Below are 23,485 nucleotides of genomic sequence, written 5' to 3'. Positions count from 1 at the left end.
TCTCATTGGTCAGTTTGTAGACACTGTAATGTGTATAAAAGAAAAACTTTGTTAAAAACCATGATAAAAGAAAAAAATGAATGTGCTTTTTTTTCACTCTTGCATGGGGGAAATGACTGGATTAAAGGCCTTATTATGGGCTTTTTGTAGCAAATACATGTATGCTCAGTAACCCTTCTGTAGCTGGTTTTAATGTTTCCAGAGAAACCATCTGAAGGAAAAAAATGGCTGCCTGGTTCTCATGTCTCCATTGAGACAGTGTGATGGAGAAATTGGCTAGTCTGGTTCAGAGTGGCTAGGGGGAAGGGGAATTGGCTAGGAGGTAATGTTCTTTAAAAGCATTCAGGGGCTTTTCCAAGGTAGGTAATGCTCTCTGAAAACATCCACAGGTTTTCCCAGCTGGGAGAGCTATAAAGATAAAACAAAACCAATCAGCACAGGTTGCGCAATGCGTCTTAGCGTGGATAACCTTTCTTTTAGGCTAACTCAAGTCTAAGTGTGGCTGTCAGTGTGGGACTTTCCCTCCTATTAGGAGGGTAAAACTTCAATATTCAAAGGTGTACATAGTTTTGTGTGTTAGTATTAATAGGTTTAGGGTGTATTGGGTTTGTTTTTGAGGGCTTTCAATAAAGCAAAAAGTTTTAAGATTTGACAGGCTCAAATGGATATGGCAAGAAACTGTATTAAAAGTTCAACCTGCCAAGCAGTGTATGCATGTAACACAAAAGCTGGAAAGGTGTTCTGCATAAAAGGTGAAAATAATAACTTTTTAATACAATAATGCTTTCATTAATGTCTTTAAACAGCCTCACAGACAAATACAGACAGAGTAGTGAACCATATTAAAAATGTAGAATGTAAATGGCTATCTTACAGGAGAGACACTTGGAAAGAACTGACTGTGTGAATTTGATAAAAGATTTTCAAGAAGGTTATTCAGTGGAATACTTGTGGCAGCGAAAAAGATGAGCATTTATATTAATTGCAAGAGGAGCTCCAGTAATGGTAGAACAAGATGAAGATAATAATGGCAGACTTGTGCTAAGAGGCTACTGGCAAGGGAGGAGGATTACACTGGTGTGTTATTTACATTCCACCAAAAAGTGCTATAATGGAGCTTAACATTTTGGGAGAAATTATCAGTTTTCAGCAAGGAATATTACTTATAGTTGGGGGACTGGAATTTGATTTGCAGCAGTGAAGATATGCCTGGGGGGCCCGTAAGGGAAAATGTAACTAAGGGCGGTCGATTTTTGAAGAAATTTATGAAAATATTTGGCATGGAAGAAGTGAATTCAGTAATAGTAATTCATAGTGAATTTTATTCCCCAAGATATAAAAACTGGGCTAGGTTAGACAATTTCAATTAAATCCACATGTTCCTGTGAAATGTAATGTCTTGATACTCGCCCAGTAACTGTTTCAGATCATGCACCAGTAATAGCTTAAAAAAAAAAAACACTAAAGTATATAGCTAGGGAGTGAGAACATTATGGTAGAGTTTAAAAATAGGGTCAAAATAAAGAAAGGGGAGCTATGGCTAAGAAGGAACAATAATTTTATTTAGAGGGATTGACTGTTGTCTACGTATTACAGAATATGGGAGTGTCACAGAACAAGAAGAGTATCAAATGCAGAATGCTAGGTAGAAAGTAAGGGATTACCTAGATTATATGCACAAGCTTGGCAAGATTGCTGTTAAGCAATTATTTTTTGATAACACTAGAGCAAAAAAACTTTTATCACGACGACTCGGGCAACAGAAAATAGAAAGGGCTGTCGCCAAACTTGGGGATCCTATAACACGGAAGGTAATGATATCCTGTACAAGGTATTAGAAATAGTTCTGAAATTCTGTGAGTCTCTCTAAAGCAGCAAAATATAAACATCAAGAAAAGATACAAATGGAAATATTTATGGAAAAATTTAAATATGTCAAGGTTAGAGGTAGATGAGGCCCAATTACTAATGGTTAGGATAGGAGGAGATGAGATAAACATTTTCATGTATAGCCAATCTACAGGAAAGTCCCCAGGAATAGATGATATTCCTGTGGAAGTTAGGAGGAAAAAAATTATTTAAGATCTAAAAGGTTTTGTTTAACAGTAACTTAGGAGGAGAAGTACCTCTGTCCTGGAAGAAAGCAGTGGTAACTGTAATACCCAGAGTGTAAAGATCCAGCTTCATACAGGCCCATTTCAATAGTAAACCATGATTATAAAGTATTTGCCCATAATGGCTAAAAGAATGGCAAAAGCAATGTCAAAACTGGTACATATGGATCGTGGTTTTGTGGATGGGAGACAATTTGACATTTAATAGAAAATTGATGATTCAGAGAGAAGAAGAATATAAGAAAATACCATTGTTGGTGGGTCTTGATGCAGAGTGTGTTTGAACAGAGTAAGCTGGGACTTTGAGTAGGGCAGTGGAAGCATTTCTGTTTCCTGATGCAATAAGGTTGATTTTTAGGAGAATATACGAGGGATCAGAGGTGAAAATTAAAGTGGGTGGGGTTCTCTCTGATAATTTCTGCTTGAGCAGAGGAACCAGGCAAGGGTGTTCGCTTTCCTCTTATTTCCATTATATTTGGAATCCTTGGCAAAGAAATAAGGGACTCGGAAATTAAAGGATATAATTGGGATGGTAGTCAAAAGCTGGCTTTATTTGCAGATGATGATATTTTATATTTGACAAAACCAGAAAAAGACATTACAGTGTTGCGGAACATTGAGACAGTTTCATATCATTTTGGAAAACAAAATTAATGAAGCTAAAATAAAGGCAGTAGCAGTCCGTTATTTACCCCCACAAAAACTGGTTCAGGAATACCCATATTTTTGGGGAGATGGTGCAATGAAGTATTTAGGAGAATGGATTAAAATGATTCAAGTGTGGCAGCTAATGATATGTGGGAAGAGACTAAAAAGTTGATGCAAAAACTGAGATAAGGGAAGCTTTGCTATATGGATAGCAAGATACAAGCAGTTAAAATGTTTTTAGTCCCTTTAGTCTTGCACATAGGTCAGGCATATTTTTATCAACCAGAGGAGAAGTTGGGGGTAGCAATTAAAGACCTGAAGGACTTTGGGAGGGGAAGACCGCAAGAGTAAAGTGGGATAAGATGGTTCTTCCAGTAAAACAGGGAGGATTGGGATTACCCAGTTTGAAGGGGTATTTCAGAGCTGCACAGTTGAAACTTCTATACATAGTGCAAGCAGAAAACTATAATCCAAGGTGGAAAGAGATGATGAAACAGGGGGTAAGCTCAAACTGAGAGACTGGGATTTTGAATGCAGGCCTTTAAGGAGAATAACAATAATTATACAAAATATTATATCCATAAAGTAGCAAGAAGTATTCTAAGAACTAAACCAACATGGAAATGGAGAAAGGAGATTCTGCCAGTAGCAGTTAGGGTACAGACATTAGGGAGGAGGGGTTGGAATATTATTGGAGAAAACTGGCAAAGGAGCCAAAGTATTGGGAGCAAATGACTAGAGAGGGAAAGATGGTAGAATTGAAGACGCCAAGAATTTGTGGTTTGTGGGTTAGAGAGTGCCTTCCCTATCAGGGGTTGATATCAGAGTATAGGCAGCGTGAAAGAAGTAAGGGGTTCTAAATGAAGGACTAGCACTGGTAGAGTTTTTAACAGAATCTAGAACAGAAGCTGCCATTAAAAAAAGAATTATTAGTAGAGCACACACAAAAAGGAATAATTAGTAGAGCGCACAAAATATTGCATGATAACTATAAAAATCAGTATGAGGAGGTTAGAAAGGATTAGGAAGAGAGATTGGATAGGCAGTTCACAAAACAACAATAGGAGGATATATTAATGTTTCCAAAACATGCAACATAGTCTAGAAGATTTAAGATTTTTTCCTGAAAATGTTTACTTAAATATGTTTATATCCCAGGTAGACTCCAGAGAATTTTTCCTCAGGCAGACAACAAATGTTGGAGGTGTGAACGGGAAGAAAGGTAATTGGGAACATGTTTTCTGGGAGTGGGATGATTTGGCAGACTTTAAGGATTCCCTGACAGATGCATAGTTTGAGATAGTCTGGATGGGCAGATTGGTCTGACAAGGGGGATGACTTTTCTGAGCTAAGATGTAGAATCGGAATTGCCTAGACATGGTAAGGTCTTGCTGTGTCTAGTAATGGTGGCTGCCAAAAAAAGCAATTACTAAAAAATGGAAATAAAAATCTAAACCAGCTATACTAGAAGTAGTGAATATAGTAACAGAGATAAAACAACTGGAACTGAGATCTTTAGAACGGGTTAGGAGCAAACTACATAGGAAAAAAATGGGAATTGTGGGAACAATACATACAAGGGAGGAATGAGGTTTAAAATATGGCAGGACTTAAATGAGCTATGTAATGTTTGAGTGAGAAAAATTGGGTAGATTATAAGTGATGTATAATGTTTGCAACTGGGAGTGTGTTAGTATAGTTTGTGATGTAAATTGCGTGAAACTAGGATTGTTGGTGTGGTTTGTTTCCATTTATTTAAATATATGATTGCTTGTGTAGTAAGTGATGGTTTAATAGATATTTGTTGCCTAAAAAAAAGGCAAGAAACTGAATAATGTATGGAATATTGCTTAGGTTATATGATATATAACTGTATAAGAGAAGTATGTTTGTTAATATAGGTTGATTACTTTTATATGAATGTAAATTTGCCTGTCACAAGTGATTAATTCAGTAAAGGTGCTTTGGGGGGAAAAAGAGAGCACACAGGGAAACGCACTCATTCTGGAGTCTGGATTTCTCTATTTCCCTCCAGGTCCACAATAAGACTTCCCACTGGTACAGCTGTAGGGTTAGGTCCTCTGGTAAGTGTCCAAGCCAAGTTCTCCAGCACCCTCTCTGTGAAACCACTGCTTTTGTGTCCACTCTGCTGACTTTGCCCAGACTGTAAGGTAGCTTCACAGTCACTAGTCAGTTACTGTAAGGCTCTTAATAGGGTATCCAAATATACTGAATGAAATTAATATTTATACAAATGGTAATGTTGACCAAACAGCAAGGCTTTCAGGAGTTGCTGTCACCAAATAAATATGTGCAAATACCCTCACAGCTTAAATATTTTCTAGAAGGACCAGCCACAATGAAAAGTTTAAATATATTCAATAATAAAAGAACAAGAAAATACTAAATATCCATTTACAGTAAACACCAGAGTTTCTGGCACTGGGAATATTAAAACCAATGGAAAGTTTCACACAGTTATAGAAAAACATTATTTAGCTAGTCTTGCTATTTATCCCTGATTTGAGTAAAAGAATTACTGTTCCTACTTACACTATTAGAGCAAGGCAAGATAATGTGGGCGAGTGGTCTTTGTTAGATCCAAGACCTAGTACAGAATGCTCCTGAAACTTCAGCCTCCTCTAATATTAAAACATTATTTCTGTACAGAATGACATTACATACATCTGGTCATCTGACTCTTGTTTCCCACACTATCCCCCATCATTAGAAGCTACACAGGGTTTAGAACCTTTAGGAGCATAGGAAGTTACTAGGCTATTGGCCTTCAGGCCCTTGTAAGCCTATCCAAGAGATTAGCCCATGTTTAGACAAGTCCGCTCCTGACGCCCCTGTCCAGAAGGGACATGAGTGGAATCCCAAGGGTGTATTTCCTATCCAGTTATCCAGGTTGCGCTTAAAAAGGGGTAAAGAGTTTCTCTGCTTGATGTGGAGAAGGGAGTCCCTTCCACAGATGGGGAAGTCTCTGGGACGCATCTGTCCTGCCAACAAGCCCTATTGATATCACAGACCAGGTTGAGGCCAGGCATGTGGGTTACTCGAGTGGAGTTTGACTTGTGGATAAGCAGCAGTTCCATCAAGGCGGGGTCTGAGATTGCCTTTTGTGCCAGACAGAGGTCACCTCTGAGGAGTCTGTATGAAACAGAGTAGAGGGATAGGGCTTTTAGCCTATCTGTGTATGGTAGATTTTTGAGGCCATGGATCCTCCTGGTGAGGAACCTCTGTGGTCTCTCCAGCTGCTGCATGTGCTTTGCACAGTACATGCCGAACGGGATACTGTACTCTATAATTGGCCTTGTAAGGGAAGAATACATGGATGTTTTAACCTCCCTGTCCCTGGATGAGATACCCTTACTTATGAGGTGGGACATGTAGAAAACTTTCCATACAGTGGAAGCAACATTGTGGTCAAACGTCAGGTTACTATCAACCTGGGAGCCCAAATCACTCACAACTGATATGCGTGTTTAGGATGTTAATATGATAATTTGTGGGCACGTCGCTCTCACGAAAGGGGATTATGCATTTTGTGGGATTCAGCTTGAGGCCATGTTTCTGGCACCAGTCATTTTGTTTGGGTGAGACCCTCTTGGAGGATGTCCACATCACTAGGGGAATTTGACAGTGTCCAGCTTGAAGTCATCTGCAAACTTGGTCAGCCATAGCTCACTAGTTTTGGCCTGCACCTCAGAAAAGTAATATCCCAAATAAGAGGCCCCAAGACCTAACCATGGGGTATGCTACTCATTATGAGTCTACAGATTGATGCCTGGTTGAGTGTTTGTCTATTATGCCTGAGTGTGGAATAGTGTCTAAGGCTTTGGCCAGGTCAAGGTAGGTGGTGTGCACGGTCTTCCCCTCATCCATGGCTTTGGTGACTGTCTCAAAGAAGTAGACCAAATTTAAGACCTTCGCACCCCTTGACGAAGCCAAACTGTGTGGGGTTGAGTGTTTGGAGGGTACCAGTGTCCTTTGTTAATGAGGTCCATGATCTGTTCCATGGCCTTGCAGATCAGGCTAGTTAAGCTGATGGGTCTAAAATTTTCCGGATCGGTGGACACGCCACCTTTGTGCAAAGGGATGACTTTGGCTATCCTCCGCTCAACCGGGATGAAGCCGGTACTCGGGCTTTGGTTGAATTGGGCATCTAATGGCACTGCAAGTACTACCCGTGTTCATGTAGGATGCAGCCTGGGATGTTATTGGGTCCCACGGAGGCTGTATTTTTGGCTTTGAGAGAGCAGTGATTACCTGATGTTAAGTTGTCAATCTCGCCTTCATTCTTGCTTGATGGGTTCGGAGCCGATCCTCGGCTCCGACTCGGCACTTGCTAAGCTCGAGAGTCACTTTTACCAGCTCGAGGCAGCCCCATATCCCATGATGCAAGGCGGTAAGTACCCAGATCTCGTTTGCCGCTTCGCTGATGAGGTCCTCCTTTTACCAGCTCCTGGTAAGTGATTTACACATTACTTCTTTGCCCCTTTTTTCACTTTAAAATCTTTTTTAGAGTTAAAATTAGTAGTTTTAGACTAGTTTTAGTCCTTTCCTGACTAAGTTTCCCTCTCTGCTAAAACTTTTTAGTCAGGCCTTCTCCCATCCCCCCCCTTGTTAGGGTGTGTGTGTGTGTTTGTGAGATTATACTCTCTCCCTTTGGGATTGTACTTTTTCTTGGACAAGTGTTGTGTGTGTGTGTGTTTTACAACATGTCTAAGGAAAGGGTCTCAGGCTTTAAGAAGTGTGACTCGTGCTGTCAGAAAATGTCTCTGACAGATGGTCACACTTCTTGCCTTTACTGCCTGGGACCTCTCCACCTGCAGGACTCCTGTGCGATTTGTCATTCTTTTAGCCAGAGAGTCCTGCAGGAAAGGAGAAATAAACTTATTTTGAGGGGCCTTCTTAAGCCGGAGGGCTCTCCGGCTAAGTCGGCTCCATCTAAGACTTCTAAGTCTTCCAAGGCCCAGGCTTCTGTGTCCAAGCCTGCGGCCTCGGCTCCGACTCAGAGTCGAGATCGGCTCCGGCTGGAGCCGATTCTGGTTTGTACAAACCTTCGGCACCGATGGCTATCGGTGCTGATTCTGGTTCGACCACTTCGGTGTCGGCTCTGATCGGTTCCGATCACCATGTGGCTCAGGCTTCGGTGTCGGCGCTGATCGGCACCGACACCCTTACGTTTATGGCTGTATCGGCTCCGGCTGGAGCCGATGCGTCGAAACCTTCTGTCGGTGCCGAGAAATTGTCGGCTCCGACAGCTTCCAAGGTTTCTTCGGCTCCGATGGTTCCTTCGATGAAGAGGTCTAGGTCCCCTTCCTTGGAGCCGATACTCTCGGCTCCGGCTTCTCCTCTCCTCTCGGAACGGAGCCATCGGAGCGGTCATCCAGGCTTTCTGACCATGATTTAGAGAGAGTGGTCAGTAGATTATTAAAATCACAGGCACTGGCCCAAATGCTACATAGTCCATCTCAGCAGACGACTATTAGTCCACACCCCATTGCAGTTCCTCCTTCGACTCTACCACATAGTTTGGAGTTGGAGTCTTCGGGAATGGTTTCTGCTATGGCTGAGGGACAGATACCCCCTTCTGCTCCTTCAGCCTCTACTCATCTCCTCTTCGAGACCTTCCTTAGAGGGATTCGGTGGTCGGGCTTCTCTGGTCTCCTCCGAGGGGGTGAGTGGCATCGGACCCTTGTCCGACCCCACTCTTCCCCTTGGTGAGCTCGGCTCCGACATCTGCCTCTGAGCCTTCCCTTTCGGTGGGTCCTGGAGTTCCTGGTTCTTCGGAACGGGTTCTCTCGGACCTCCCTGGGAGGGGAGCCTTCGAGGTGATGAAGAGTGTGCTGGCCACTGGACTCAGCCAGCAGTCTGTTCCCTTAGCTCCTCCCTCTATGGTGCCTGTTGACATCTCTGCCACTTCTCTTGCTCCCGGACCCAGAGATCCTCCGCCTCAGGTTTCCCCACTGGGAAGAGCCCCCTCTTCCGAGGATTCTCCTGATCTCTCGGAGGATCCTCCGCGAAAGAGGACCTGTAAGAGGAAACACGTAGACTCCCCCGAGTCTATCACTTCAGATACTGACTTAGATGAGTCAGAGGGATCCCCAAGATCCCCCTCTGAGGATGTCTCCTTTTCAGACATCCTAGAACTCCTTAAACAGAGGGGAAACTGGCCCACCAATAATTCCTCTGAGGATGAGTCAGTATACCTGGAGGCGTTTGGATCTCGGCCCTCCACCTCCTGGGTGTCTCCGCCTTTCGACCCCCTTATGCAGGTTATTGCTCGAAAGGCGTGGACTGCTCCTGACTCTGTAGAGCCAGTCCCTAGGAGGCCTTCTAAATTTATCACTGCTCCCTCGGACAAGCAATTCCTCACAAAAGGTGTCCCTGCTGATGCCATGGTGGTGGCGGCTGCCACTAAGAAGGAACTTGCAGATCCTTCCGTACCTGTTCATCCTCCTAATAAGGACTCTAGGACCATGGATAGATATGGTAAGCGGATGTTCTCTTCAGCGACCTTTGCTATGCGTTCGCTGAACTACCTATGTCACTTCACCAGACTCCAGAGGGATATCCTTAAGGAGCTAGGTGAAGTAGTACAGGATCCTACAGCTGCAGGGGCTCAAGAAAAAATTGCTTCGCAGCTAGGAACCCTTAATTCTATTGCTAACTCCTCCATGCGACTGATATCATATGCTGCTGATGGAGCGAGTAGGGCCGCAGGTACAGGTGTGGCCCTTAGACGCCAAGCCTGGATGCGGCTCTGCAATTTTGCAGATCCCTTTAAGGCGTCCTTCACAAACTCTCCCTTTGATGGGTCAGCTTTGTTTGGCCCTCAAGTGAAGGAAACGTTGACCAGGTGTGAGCAGGACGGCAAGACTCTTTCTGCCGTAGGGGTCCGTTTTTCCACCCCTTCTAGACCTTACTCCAAAGGACAGAAGGGTGGCAAAATGTGGTTCCGCAAATCCCAAGGAGTCACGCCGGATTCACGTGGTCAGTTTACCCCTAGAGGCAGAGGGGGTAACAATAACAGACGCCGCTCTAGAGGCAGAGGGGGTCCACATAACCACGGAAGCAGAGAGCCTCTCTCTGACAAGCCCTTTCAGCATCCCTGAGGTGTTGCCCGGCTGTCCATCCATGGAGGCAGTCGGGGGAAGACTATCGCTGTACCCAGAAGCCTGGCGTTCCCTCACTCAAGACAGATGGGTACAGTCGATCATATCCGAGGGTTACAACTTTCCTTTCGAGGAAAGTCCTTTTTATCACTCAAATTCCCTTCCAGATGTACCACCCGGTCTAAGGGAAATTGCAGAGTTAGAAGTCTTAAAACTACTGCAAAAAAGAGCCATTCAGCCAGTTACAACAGATCATTCAGAGCCCGGAATCTACTCAAGGTTCTTTTTGGTCCCCAAAAAGACGGGAGACTGGAGACTAATATTGGATCTCAGCAGACTCAACAAGTCTGTGAGGAAGACAAGATTCCGAATGGTCACTCTTCAGTCAATTCTGCCCTTCTTACAGAAGGACAACTGGATGTGCTCAATAGATCTTCAGGATGCATACTATCACATAAAATCCACAGACGCTCCAGGAGATTCCTCCGCTTTCGGCTGGGGTCCAGTCATTTCCAGTTCAGAGCCCTGCCCTTTGGTCTCACTACAGCCCCCAGAGTGTTCACGGCTCACCTGAGACGTCAAGGATTCCAGGTGTTTCCATATCTCGACGACTGGCTCCTGTCAGCCACCACCAGGCATCAGCTTGTTCAAGCCAGGGATTATACAATAAATCTTTGTTCTGAATTGGGCATCTCGATCAACTCCGAAAAATCATCCTTATTGCCCTGCCAGTCTATTACTTTCATAGGCGCAAACTTAAACACTGTTCGGATGTCAGCTACCCTTACAGATCAAAGAATCTCAGACATTCAAAGTCAAGTCAGGATCATTCTAGCCAACAAGAAGGTACAGGCCAGAATGGTTCTAAAGGTGTTAGGCCTCATGGCTGCGGCCATTACCCTTCTTCCCCTGGCTCGCTTCTATATGTGCCTTCTTCAATGGATGTTGTTCACTCAGTGGTCTTACCAACAACTTCCAATGCGTCACCAAATACTGGTGACACAGATTTGCAAGAATCATCTTGCTTGGTGGATCGCTTCTCCCCAGATTCACCAAGGCAGACTCTTTGTACCCCAGTCTCCCCTAGCCACTGTCACCACGGATGCCTCCCTGATCGGGTGGGGGTCATTATCAGGGCAGGATGGTTCATGGGACGTGGCAACCTTTCGAATACCACCTGCACATAAATGTCCTAGAGATGAGAGCAGTGCTTTTAACGTTGCAAGCCCTCAACGACTTTCTTCCTGTAGGGACAATTGCAGTCCACACAGACAACATGTCTGTAGTTTGGTATATCAACAAACAGGGCGGAACCAAGTCCTACCCCTTGTGTCGAGAAGCGCTCAGACTTTGGCAATGGGCGATCTCCTCTCATCTGTTTCTGGTAGCAACGCATATCCCTGGGAAAACCAAAATTTTAGCGGACAGATTGAGCAGAGCTATTCTCATGCCTCACGAGTGGTCTCTCAAACAATCTATAGTGGAAGAGATTTTTCTAGAATGGGGTCACCCATGTTGCGATCTTTTTGCTACTCCCCAAAACAGCAAATGCCCAGACTTCTTCTCTCCCTTCCCACTGCCAGGCCATCCCCCCAGAGACGCTCTGACCCAGGATTGGCCCCAGGGACGACTTTATGCCTTTCCTCCATTTCCTCTGATCCCTCAAGTTATCCAGAAAGCAACCGTTTTGAGAGCCAAATTGATTCTCATTGCTCCTTATTGGCCTCGACAAATTTGGTTTCCGTTCCTTCATCGTCACCTTTTGGTGCAGCCGTGGCATCTGGACCCAGTGCCAGATCTTCTGATTCACCAATCCGGTCAGCTGCACCGGTCTATCCCTTCTCTCAACCTCACAGCATGGTTGCTCCACTTCCTTCCTTAGCCAGGCTTCCTATGATCTCTAACCCTGTTAGAGACATCATAGTAGCTTCCTTAAAATCCTCTACCAGGAGGATTTATACTAGCAAATGGAAACGTTTTTCTTGTTGGGCTAAAGCCAAGAATATTGATCCCTTCACTGCTCCAGTTCAAGCAGTTTTGTATTTCTTAGCGGAGATTTTTCACGCGGGCTCCTCCTCTTCCACAGTCAAAGTTCAGTTGGCTGCTATCTCGAACTTTCATGTCGGGTTGCAGATCACAACATTATGTCCCACAGGCTTTGTAGAGCCTTCTTGAAAGGAATTTTCCTCCTGAAGCCTCCAGCCAGGAGTCCTCCTCCTCAATGGGACCTAAATTTAGTGCTGACATCCTTGATTCTTCCTCCCTTGAGCCAGCTGTTTCTTGTTCCCTGAAATTTCTTTCATGGAAAACTTTATTTCTGGTTGCTATTACATCGGCTAGGAGGGTGTCTGAACTTCATGCTCTATCTGTTCGCCCCCCCTATTTGGTCTTCCACAAAGACAGAGTATCATTGAGAACTAATCCGACCTTTTTGCCTAAGGTCGCCTCAAAGACTAATTTGAATCAATCTATTGATCTCCCTGTATTTTTTCCAAACTATTCAAACAGATCGGAACAAAAATTACATTATCTTGATGTCCATCGCCAACTGAGATATTATTTGGACAGAACAAAACAATTCAGGAAATCCGATCAACTCTTTGTTTCCTATGCTGATAACAAGAAAGGCCTTCCTGTCTCAAAAGTGACCTTGTCTAGATGGCTTTCTTCTGTCATATCTGAAATTTATCAGCTCAGGGGAAAACAGCTGTGCTCGAAACCTAAAGCACATTCAACCAGAAGCTTAGCTACTTCCACAGCCTTTCAAGCTAGACTTCAATTAGACACTATTTGTGCAGCAGCCACTTGGGCCACTCCTCATACATTTGTTTCCCATTACAAATTGGATTTGGCCTCCAGGGACAGAGCCAGTTTTGGCTCTACAGTTCTCAAGAGTCTGTTCCATTGAGCCACCCAGGATAGAGGTGCTAGGGACGCGGTCCCATCAAGCAAGAATGAAGGCGAGATTGACAACTTAACATTGAGAAGTTATGTACCTACCATAACGTTCCATGTTAGTTGTCTTCTCTCGCCTTCTTTCTTGCGACCCTCCCTCCTTCCCCCAGGCCTGGACAGACCTTTCTCTACAAGGAGTTATACTTCTGAAGACCATACAGAGCTGGTCCTTCTACCATCCTGCAGATTTTTTTCTCTCCTTCTTTCTTCCCTTGGGAAGTTATTATGCTAGGTGCTATTGCCCTTTTTGTCATCAAACGAGATCTGGGTACTTACCGCCTTGCATCATGGGATATGGGGCTGCCTCGAGCTGGTAAAAGTGACTCTCGAGCTTAGCAAGTGCCGAGTCGGAGCCGAGGATCGGCTCCGAACCCATCAAGCAAGAAAGAAGGCGAGAGAAGACAACTAACATGGAACGTTATGGTAGGTACATAACTTCTCATTCTCTAGCTATAAGGGGAAGGGGGCAGGTACTGGGGATATCCTGATTTAGTTATGTGACAGAGGGGTTAAGTTTTCACTGAATCTGCCAGCCAGCAAGTTTCTATATCTGCGGCATTTGTATATGTGGTGTCCTTGACCACAGTTCTGAACAGATCTGGGTGTTTCCTTTGAGACTGCAGGCATATGTGAAGAAGACATTATGATTGCCTCTAGTAGATGTGGCCAATTTGAACTAGAAGTTTGCTTTGTAAGATTTCACTAGTGCTCTTATTTGCTTCAGGCTATGGAGAGATTGCTTCCAATTGGGCACTTCCTTCTTGGTCCTGGACAGCATTTCTTTTCCTTTTGTTATAGTTTGTGTATTGCAGATGTCCACCAGACAAGGTTTACTGTTCCTTGCAGAGGATGATTTAGTTCTGTCGGGGATTCCTGATTCCATGCATCTATATAAATGCTCGTATAATGCTTTGGTGTAGTTTTTGGATATTGGTGCTAGTCCCTAGAGAGGGGGAGGGGGCTATGAAGCTTTTTTATACCACCCTCAGGAGGCTGTAATCAGCTTTGGAGAAGTTTTTTTGTTTGACCCTAGCTAGAGGGGGGTTGTGGGGATGGTGACTTTAAAAGTGACCGCTTTGTCTGATCTTAACCAGGGAGGATGATACTGCAGGGATGCTGCAGTGGTTACTCATGTTGGTTAATACCAAGTCCAAGATATTATCACCTCTTGTGGGGGGGTTATCGACCAGCTTTTCCAAGGCGTTTGCATTGACAAAATTGAGGAATCTCTGGACATTTGTGTTCTGGCATGAGTAGTTCCTCCAGTCTGTTTGGGTAGTTAAAGTCCCCAGGATCCGGATAAAGGGTTGAATTTTGATAGATTCAAAGCAGTCCAGATAGGTGGATTGGGCATCTTGAATCGGATTTGGGGGCCAGTAGTTCGCTATGATTTGAATAGGGGTCTTGTCAATTGTTAATTGCACCTGAAGTGTCTCCTGTGCATCATACTGTTTGACCAGCCTGGAGATGTGCATGTTTTTAATAGATATTGAAACTCCACCTCCTTTGGCTTTACTGCCCACAGTTTGGGGTCTGAGTGTATGATGGGATGTAAGGCTAGGGTGCTCTCTGCAGCTTTTGAACCAGGTTTCTGTGACTGTGCAGATGTCTGCATTTTCCAGGGTTAAGAATGTTTGGGATGAGTGCAGCCTGGAGATATGCATGTTTTTAATATATGTTGAAACTCCACCTCCTTTGGCTTTATTGCCCACAGTTTGGGGTCTGAGTGTATGATGGGATGTAAGGCTAGGGTGCTCTCTGCAGCTTTTGAACCAGGTTTCTGTGACTGTGCAGATTCCTGCATTTTCCAGGGTTAAGAATGTTTGGGATGAGTGCAGTTTCATGTTTAGACTCCTAGCATTTAGTAGCATAACCTTTAATTTGAGTTTTGTTGAAATTTTTGTTAGTTTTAACCTCCTCACTTCTTTTCCTAAGAAAGGCACTATGGGGGAGGCAAGGGGCAGATTCAGGCTATCTCTGGCAAAGTATCGTGTTCTATCGATCATATCTTCCTAGGCTGTCAGCTGCTGGATCCCCCTGGAATGACACAAGAAACCAAGCCAATTGTTACTCAATCATTTTCTGTTTGTATTGAGGCATCATTCTGGGTGACTGTAGAATGCTGCTTAAGGCTAGGGACATACCTGCCTAGGACACATGCTCATCGAGCTCAATCATGTGTCTCTTCATATAGTCCAGGGAGGTACATCTCAAGTCATTCATGCCAACATGGACTATGACAAGAGTCCTAACAATACCTGTTGAGAGACTTGAGTGCGCATGTGATATAGCGGATTCTGGCCACTGACAGACACCCATGACTTTCTCCTTATCCAGCATGGTGAGAGGCACATCTGTGTGTCTCAGTGGAGGCTCCTGTGACTTATATGGTGTGTTTACGTTTATGCCTTAGTGGCTGTGCTACACAGGTGTGTGGGCTATGCATGGTATGTGTTATGGAGGTCTGTGGAGATCTGTGTGTTTTTTGCCTTGGAGGTATCCTTTATTTGGGTATGTTTTGTTGAGGACCTCTGTATATGTGGGTGGGTGTTGGGTAGGTGTGGGTGGTGGGTGGGTGTTGGGTAGGTGTGAGTGGTGGTTGAGGTGTAGTGATTGTGTTGACATCCTTCTCAGTGCTAGATATACTGGCTTGTGAGGGAGAGAGCATAAGACTCTAGGTTCCTAATGTAATTGGATCTCTCAAATTGTGTTCCTTGGTGGTGGTAGATGCTTGTCTGTGTATATGAGGCTGTTGCTACACAGTCTCAGGGTGCCCATTTCAAACAAACTGGCAGGAGAAACTGTAGGAAATTGTCCATCTATAGTTGTCCGAATCTGTGGGAGAAAGGCCAGGGAGAGCTAAGGGGTAGGTCTAAAGTCCAAGTGCTTAAACCAAAACTAAGAGGCTTAGAATACACTTGACAACTTAAACAAGCAGTAATAAATGCAACAGAAAATATGCAGTTGAACACTTCAGTGAACAAGTAGCAGAAAAAGCAAGATGAGGTAATAGAGTAGGAGGAAGAAATACAAGTACAGTGAAAGCAGCTGAATGAAGTATTTTTTTTGTGTGTGTGCCTTTTAGTAAGGTGGAAAGGGACAGAGGCGGAACAGAAGATAATTCAAGGTTAACAATGTAAGGGGGTTGGCCTTCCCATATGATATCTGTATTGGGTAGAATGAGATAGGACTGTGAGGAGTGTCCCAGATCAAATTTACAGTAGGGGTGGGCAACTGCAAAAGCCACCAACTTTAAGAACACAACAGCAATTGGGAGCGAAGGTGGGAGAAAAACTTCAGCCAGAGGTCAGCAAATACATAAATGCAGACACTGAAAAGTACATAATTAGTCAAGCAAATAAAAACAGGTCAGTACTGTTAAACACTGAACAGTTAAAAGTTCAAAAAAGTATACTTATGTCAGCTCTATTTCCAGAATGTTTAGAAAGCACCCTCAGTCGGGCTAATGGAGCAAGATGCTACAATACACACAAATTGGCTCAGATGTGGTGCAGTTGCTGGAAGTTATGAAACCATAAAACCATTTCACTCTTCCTACAGGAGCTGCAACCTATTCTGTAGCAAACATTGCGTCTTTGGCTCCCTTCAGAACTGTGGGATAACATATTTATGGCTTAACCCGTAGTCATTTTAATTTCAAGAATATTCAGGTGGACTAAGATTAACCTGTACACTTCAGATATATAATAATGCATGGACATCTCTTTTCCTTCCAGCAGGCCACACTGTTGATACTTTTTAACACAAACAGACCTCACAAATACATTTTCAGCACAAGCATCTGTACTAATCACTTTGCAATGCAAATGACATATAATTATTACAAAATTCCAGTTAGCTGTGCTGGCATATGTTGCAAATCCACCACCCAGTTTCTCTTGGGATGGCTGGCAGTAGGCTATCAAATTTTATAGCAGTGTTAGAAGGGTAGTGGTACAGTGCTCAATGCGTGTATGCAAAAGAGCAGCTTTATGAGAAGTCAGTCTTCTGCTTCTGAAAGGGTTATTGTGGGTTCCTGAGGAAATAAACTGTTTTGACAAAGATGGCTAAATCTTTTTTTAAGCCCAATGTCTTTTTTTTTTTTCTCATTAAGAAATGCCTGTTGTAAGAGTTTGTGATCCTTGTTTAATGCTGAAAGCATCACTGTGTGTGTGTGTGTGTGTGTGTGTGTGTATATATATATATATATATATATATATATATATATATATATATGTGTGTATATATATATATATATATATATGCATATGTGTGTGTGTGTGTATATATATATATATATATATATATATATATATATATATATATATATATATATGTATATATATGTATATATATATATATATATATATATATATATGTGTATGTGTGTATATGTATATATATATATATATATATATATATATATATACATATATATATATATATATATATATATATATATATATATATATATTATATTTTTTATATACATACATACACACACGTACACATGTATGGATAGATATGTATATGTCTGTAAAAGTATACACGTGTATCTGTGTGTACATATAGATATGTAGGTGTGTGTGTATATAGATACACAGCGATGTTTCATTTGTAAGTTTGTTTAATTATGTAGCTTTGGGGGTACAGTTGGTTGGGTCAAATCACAAGTTGATGCTAAATATAGACTATAATGCAATTCTAATTTTTATTTGTTTTTTTCTTTCATTGGGTTGGTATTTATAAGTTGCAACCACCCATGTCAAGCTGTCTATTTTGTTTTTTGTCACTTTTTTGTGAGAGGGGAAGTGTGATTTGCAAATTTGAGTACTTTTTTGAAATGTATTCTTCAGGCTGAGTATAGTGATTGCAAATGTATTCATTATTTAGTTTTGCGAGCATTGGGTTCAGTTTTTTTTCATTACTGATCTCACATGAACTTGTACAAAATTTAGTTTTCTTTAGATTTATTGGTAACAAGTAATCATAGCGGTATATATGTAATCTTTGTAGGTGCATATATAAAATTATGTGCAGGTTTAAAAAAAAAATTATGGATTTTATAGGTACAGAAATAGTACAAGTTTGGGGGTGTTATCTGTATGTACATGTACGTGTGTGTATATAATATATATATGTTTTGTAATCCTCTACTAAAATTTCATCAGACAGCTTACAGCAGCACAATGACTAACTGGAACAAAAAAAATGCACCAAAATTGTTGTGTCTGTGGGGGGGCAAGCATTCTTATACCCCCTTCATATTCCCCCATAACTTAAATGTACTCATTTTGAGATTCTGCAGCAACAGGGAAAAGGAGAAATTTCTTTAACCATTTAGCTGGTTTTGCATAGGACTGATGGTAGTACAGTGACTACATAAAAATCTACCAAACAAGTTAGTGGGTGCCTCAACAGGTAGATCACTCACCTTTTGGTGCTGGAAAATGAGAAGGTTGTGGGTTGTATTCCCACACTAGGCACTTGAATTAAATTTCCAGTATTGTCACTGCAGAGCAGCTTGTAGGGTTGCCTCATTCCTGGTCCGCCATACTTCAGATGAACCATTAAACTGATGTCCCAGCTTCATGAGATGGTGGTAGCTCCAGTAGGTGTAAAAGATGCCATTGCACACACCAAAATAAGAGTAGGGGAAGCTCCCTGGTGTTTTGGGGCAAATTTCTCCTAATCTGTATGAATGCCACCTCAGGTTTCTCCTTAAAAGTTAACTTTTGGCCTAGTGGAACTTGCTTGTCAACAGAGTAAGTAAAAGTTGACTTTGTTTTGAAAAAAGTTTGGCAAAAGCATGCACTTGGACCCATTAATAACACTAACACACATTTTTCCACCTATGTACATGTGTGTAATATGTGTTTGTTTATAATGTGTAGTGTGTGTTACGCATAGTTTTTACATAACTGTCTTATACTCTTATTAATATGTATTAAAAGAACACTGTGCTGACAGCATTTCAGCAAAGAAAAGCACATCAAACATCAACTCATCAAAAGTTACAACATTGAAAAATTATCTAGTCATATGAATGCCGAGATGTCATTCTGTAAACATTTGAAGCAGTATCGATGCGATATGCAATCTGATAGTTGACTGTTGGAATTGGAGCAGTAATGAATTCTAGTTTATTAGCAGATCTGTTTTATTTGGGAAGCATATAGCTGTTCACGGTACTAGTGACTACTGTATTTGTATTGGTATTGGTGAAGCTGTGGCCCTGAAAGCTTTACATCCATCAATTCTAACTCCGTTTTTGAACCAGGTAAAGCCTTATGATTTGCAGGTCTATTGGTTTGACATGTATCGTAGGTAAATGCGTAGAGTTGTTTGGGTTAGTTACCAATTATCAATGGATTTGGATCAGCATTTATTCATTTTTGGGAGATCTTGTTTAATTTGTATATTCCATTGAATTTTTATGCTGACATTATTGATTTAAGGCCATCAAAGCTGTGCTGCAAAGGGATTTTATACCGGGTTTCATGTGATACTAAATTCATTGGACAGTATGAAGGATGAAGGCATCCACTTCTAGAAGTAAGTTGGTTTCTAACTGACTGGAATTAGGTTGGCTAGCCACCTTTTCTCTGAGGAAATTGCAAACAAAGGCTTTCCACAGGGTTCAGTTCTGGGGCTTTTTCTTATCTCCTTGTTCATCTTTGCTGATGAGGATGCAGATATATCAAAGTTCTCAGAAGATACCAAGATTGAATTGATTGGTTTCATAAGGAAGTTAGTCAAGTCTGTCTGTTCTGAGATTTTGTAGGTAACCTGTATACTTGATCACTGAATTACTGTATTGTACATAAAACGTCATGCTCATATTTCACCTACAGTAAAGTGCTCCTGCTCAGGGTTAGAAATAGACTGTACTTTGAAGCTTGACTTGAATGTATGTTTTATTATTATAACAAAATGTTATAGCATTCTGCAGCATATGCATATGTTCACACACTAATAGTAATACCATCTGTAGTATTAATTCCTTTGTGTAAGACCTTAACTAGACAGTTTATAGAGTACTGTAGCTTAGTGTGCATTTACTGTTTGATTGGAAAAGGTACAAAGTGTGATATATTTAAGCAATAACTGACAGCGTGGTGTGGTATATTGAAGATTTACCCACGGTTGGAGTGGCTTAATAAAGCCAGCCATGGGTAATTTTCAATATACACAACCATGGAGTTGGTTATTGCTATTATGCAGTGACATTATTTAAGAAAAAAATACTTTTCTTAAATGTGTTTGTATAATGGCGCATTACTGTTCTTCCACCGGTGGTGGTATACTGTTTTCTTGTGTTGTACTGCGTACAGTTTGTAACATGCTACAGACCACCTTCTTAAACTCAGGAAACCCACACAGCCTTCCTGAAGACACTGGAGAGTATGAATGTCTCTCCAAATACCATCATATTGGGTGACTTCAACTACCCAAACAGACTGGGAACATTACTCAAGCCCCAACACCCTAGCCCAAAGGTTCCTGGAGTTCATAAACTCAAATGCTATGGAACAACTAGTCACCATTCCCACAAGAGGAGAAAATATACTAGACCTGATCATCACAAACATGGGGACAAAATGCTCCACACCGGAAGTATATCCCTCATTGGTGAGATCAGACCATAAATTAATCTCACTGGAGATCTACATCCCGCCCCCACCCCAGCAAAAGACCACAGTGAAGAACTTCTCAAAAGCAAACTTCACACTTCTTAAGACTGGAGTGGTATCCTTCAAGGCCCCCGAGCCAGTGGAAACCACAACCCACGCTGCTGAAACCCTTACAAATGCCCTCTACGAGCACCTCCAGGAATGTATGGATCAAGCAATCCCTAATAAAATCAAGACCCTTTCCACCAAAGGCAGGCCGGTCTGGTGGACCCCAGCCATAAACAAACTCTACAACAAGAGGAGAAAGCTACTACATGACAGAGCAAAATCCCTAAAAGGGAAGGCATCTCTGATCAATACTAGCAAAAAACTACGATCACTCATAAAATCATCCAAGGCCAACTTTGAGAGAAAAATCGCTAATGACACAAAAGACAATCGTAAGGCCTTCTTTAGCTATGTTGAAACCTGGGTGGAAACTCCCAGATATGCTCAGAATTAGTCCAAAATGATAAAAAAAAACACTGAACCCACAGACATTGCCAACATACTGGCAGACAGGTTCAGTGCAAATTTCTCTCTCCCCCCCAAAAGGAGAAATATATATCCCATCAGAGTCTAGCCTCCCAAACATCTCAGATGCCCAGGTGAGAGCTGCTCTCTAAAGCAAAAACACAGCATCAATGGGACCGGACGGTGTCCCCAGCTGTGTGCTACGAACTCAATGTGGAACTAAACCCACACATAAGGCTGCTGTTTAATCTTAGCCTTACTACAGGATACGTACCCAAAGAATGGTGTACGGCAACTGTGGTCCCACTCCACAAAGGCGGTGCTTCTACAGACCCTGGAAATTACCGCCCCATAAGCTTGACGAGCCTTGTCTGCAAAGCTATGGAGAGGATCATAATGGAACTCATAAATAAAGACATTGGGGACCTACAGACACTGGATCCTACCCAATTTGGCTTTGTCAAGGGCAGATCCTGCCTCTTGAACTTGGTCGACTTTTTCAAAACCGTCACTAAGGCCATTGATGAGGGTAAGGCAGTTCACACAGCCTACCTTGACCTAGCAAAAGCGTTCGACACAATACCCCACTCGGGCATCATAGAAAAGCTCACCAGTTTAGATGTAAACCCATATGTCACAAGATGGGTTGCAAACTGGCTCAAGGACAGAACACACAGGGTTAGAGTTGCTGGTGCCATGTCAGACTCTAAGCCGGTCACGAGCGGTGTCCCACAGGGCTCAGTCCTGGGCCCCCTCTTGTTCGGCATTTATTTTTCTGAAGTGCAGGCAAACATAGGGGGATTGTGGCTGACAAAATTTGCAGGTGACTGCAAACTGGGCACCATAATTGACACTCCATCAGACACAGACATCCCCCAGAGAGGTCTCATAGAAATGGATAACTGGTGCCAGAGCCATGGCCTTAAGCTAAATGCCAAAAAATGTATAGTCATATCCTTTGGGAAAAACAAGGTAACCCCCAATTACCACATAGGTGGTAATCCATTAAACACGGAAGAAGTTATCAGGGACCTTGGGACCCAAGTTGACAGTAACCTCTCTTTTGACACTCACATTGCCAAAGTGGTTAGGAAGACCTTCTACTTTGCCCACCTGATCATGAAGGGATTCACATCCTGATCAGGAGAGGTCATTGTACCCCTGTACTCTTCCCTTATCAGACCAATGATTGAGTACAACGCCCCATTCGGAATGTACCTTACCAGACACCTGCAGCAGTTGGAAAGACCCCAAAAGTTCCTCACCAAAAGGATAAAGGGGCTCAAACATATGTCATACGATGCCCGACTGAAGAAACTCCAGCTCTATTCAGTCGCATACAGTCTGCTCAGAGGTGATCTGTGCCTGACATACAAGGCCATGTCCAACCCGGAATTAATGGACATGCTCCACCTCAAAAAATCCAAATCCACCAGAGCCATGAGAGCAAGAGACTTAAACCTCAACACGGATATAAATAGGACGTGCTGGAGGGACAGATTCATCACCCAGAGACTCCCTACACTATGGAACAGAATCCCAGTCCATGTGAGGCAGAGCCCCTCACTGACTCTGTTCAAGAGAAATCTTGACGAGTGGATGGGAGATCGTAGGTTTACCCCGGGAATCATCTCTGTGTCACTGCTGGACAGAGGCACAGCAAACTAATGGGTATAGTATTCTCATCCTAAGGGGTGGTGAAAGCCACACACACACTCTGGCTAGGCTTATAAATGCCCTAGGGCAGATAGCCTAGTATGAACCTATGAACTTGCATTCCTAAGCAATACCCAGTACATCAGTGCTTTGAAACGGAAGTAACGGAGAAAGTTTCAGTTGCTCTGTTTTTTTCTTTCTTTTTTTTTATTTATAAAAAAAAAAAAAGGTTTTGGACACTTTATACCAATGGAAAAAAATCTGGGTGACCAGACCTTTTTCCGTTGATATATTGTGAGAGTTACAACAGGCACGCTGGCCAATCAGTGTACACATGTTGGAATATTAATGGGGGGGGGTCATTATATAATTACTGTTTGATTGGAAAAGGTACAAAGTGCGATATATCTGTAGGATGCTTTTCCTGTAAGGAGTGAGTAGGGAAGTTCCAGTTAGCTGTAAGCTATAGAGTGATATGGAAATATCTATTATTGGAGTTAAGATGACTTGGCGACATACTGTAGGGATTACATTTGGGAACAGTTTTGTCCGCTCAGAGTATTTCAGTACAAGTGAATATGTACAATACTACTTTTTAAAGAAGTTTTTTTTCTTAGTGGGGTGGTTAGGATTTTGCAATACCTGCCTGTGTATATTAGAACTGTACCTGGTAATGCAGAGTTCTAAATGTCATGGTGGCTAATGGTTTGGTATAGTTCACAAATGTGATAATTGGTTACTGGTTTGGTATAGTTCACAAACGTGATCATTGGTTACAAATGCTGTGTTCTCTCTGGGGTTTCGAGCTTGCGATCCTAAACGCACGCAGTTTTCTGGAACA

General features: G+C 42.5%; 1 protein-coding gene across 1 annotated transcript in view; it reads left to right on the top strand.

Annotated features, from left to right (window-relative positions):
• UBE2H (ubiquitin conjugating enzyme E2 H) overlaps window positions 1-23,485 on the top strand; it is a 940,085-nt gene that overhangs the window by 56,576 nt on the left and 860,024 nt on the right. The gene's annotated exons all lie outside the window — the stretch shown is intronic.

This window comes from Protopterus annectens, chromosome 11.part0 (assembly GCF_019279795.1).
Source record: "Protopterus annectens isolate FY-2018-M chromosome 11.part0, PAN1.0, whole genome shotgun sequence".
In the NCBI taxonomy this organism is placed as follows: Eukaryota; Metazoa; Chordata; order Ceratodontiformes; family Protopteridae; genus Protopterus; species Protopterus annectens.
Note: the sequence above shows the minus strand (reverse complement) of the source record. Positions and strands in the feature narration are given on the sequence as shown.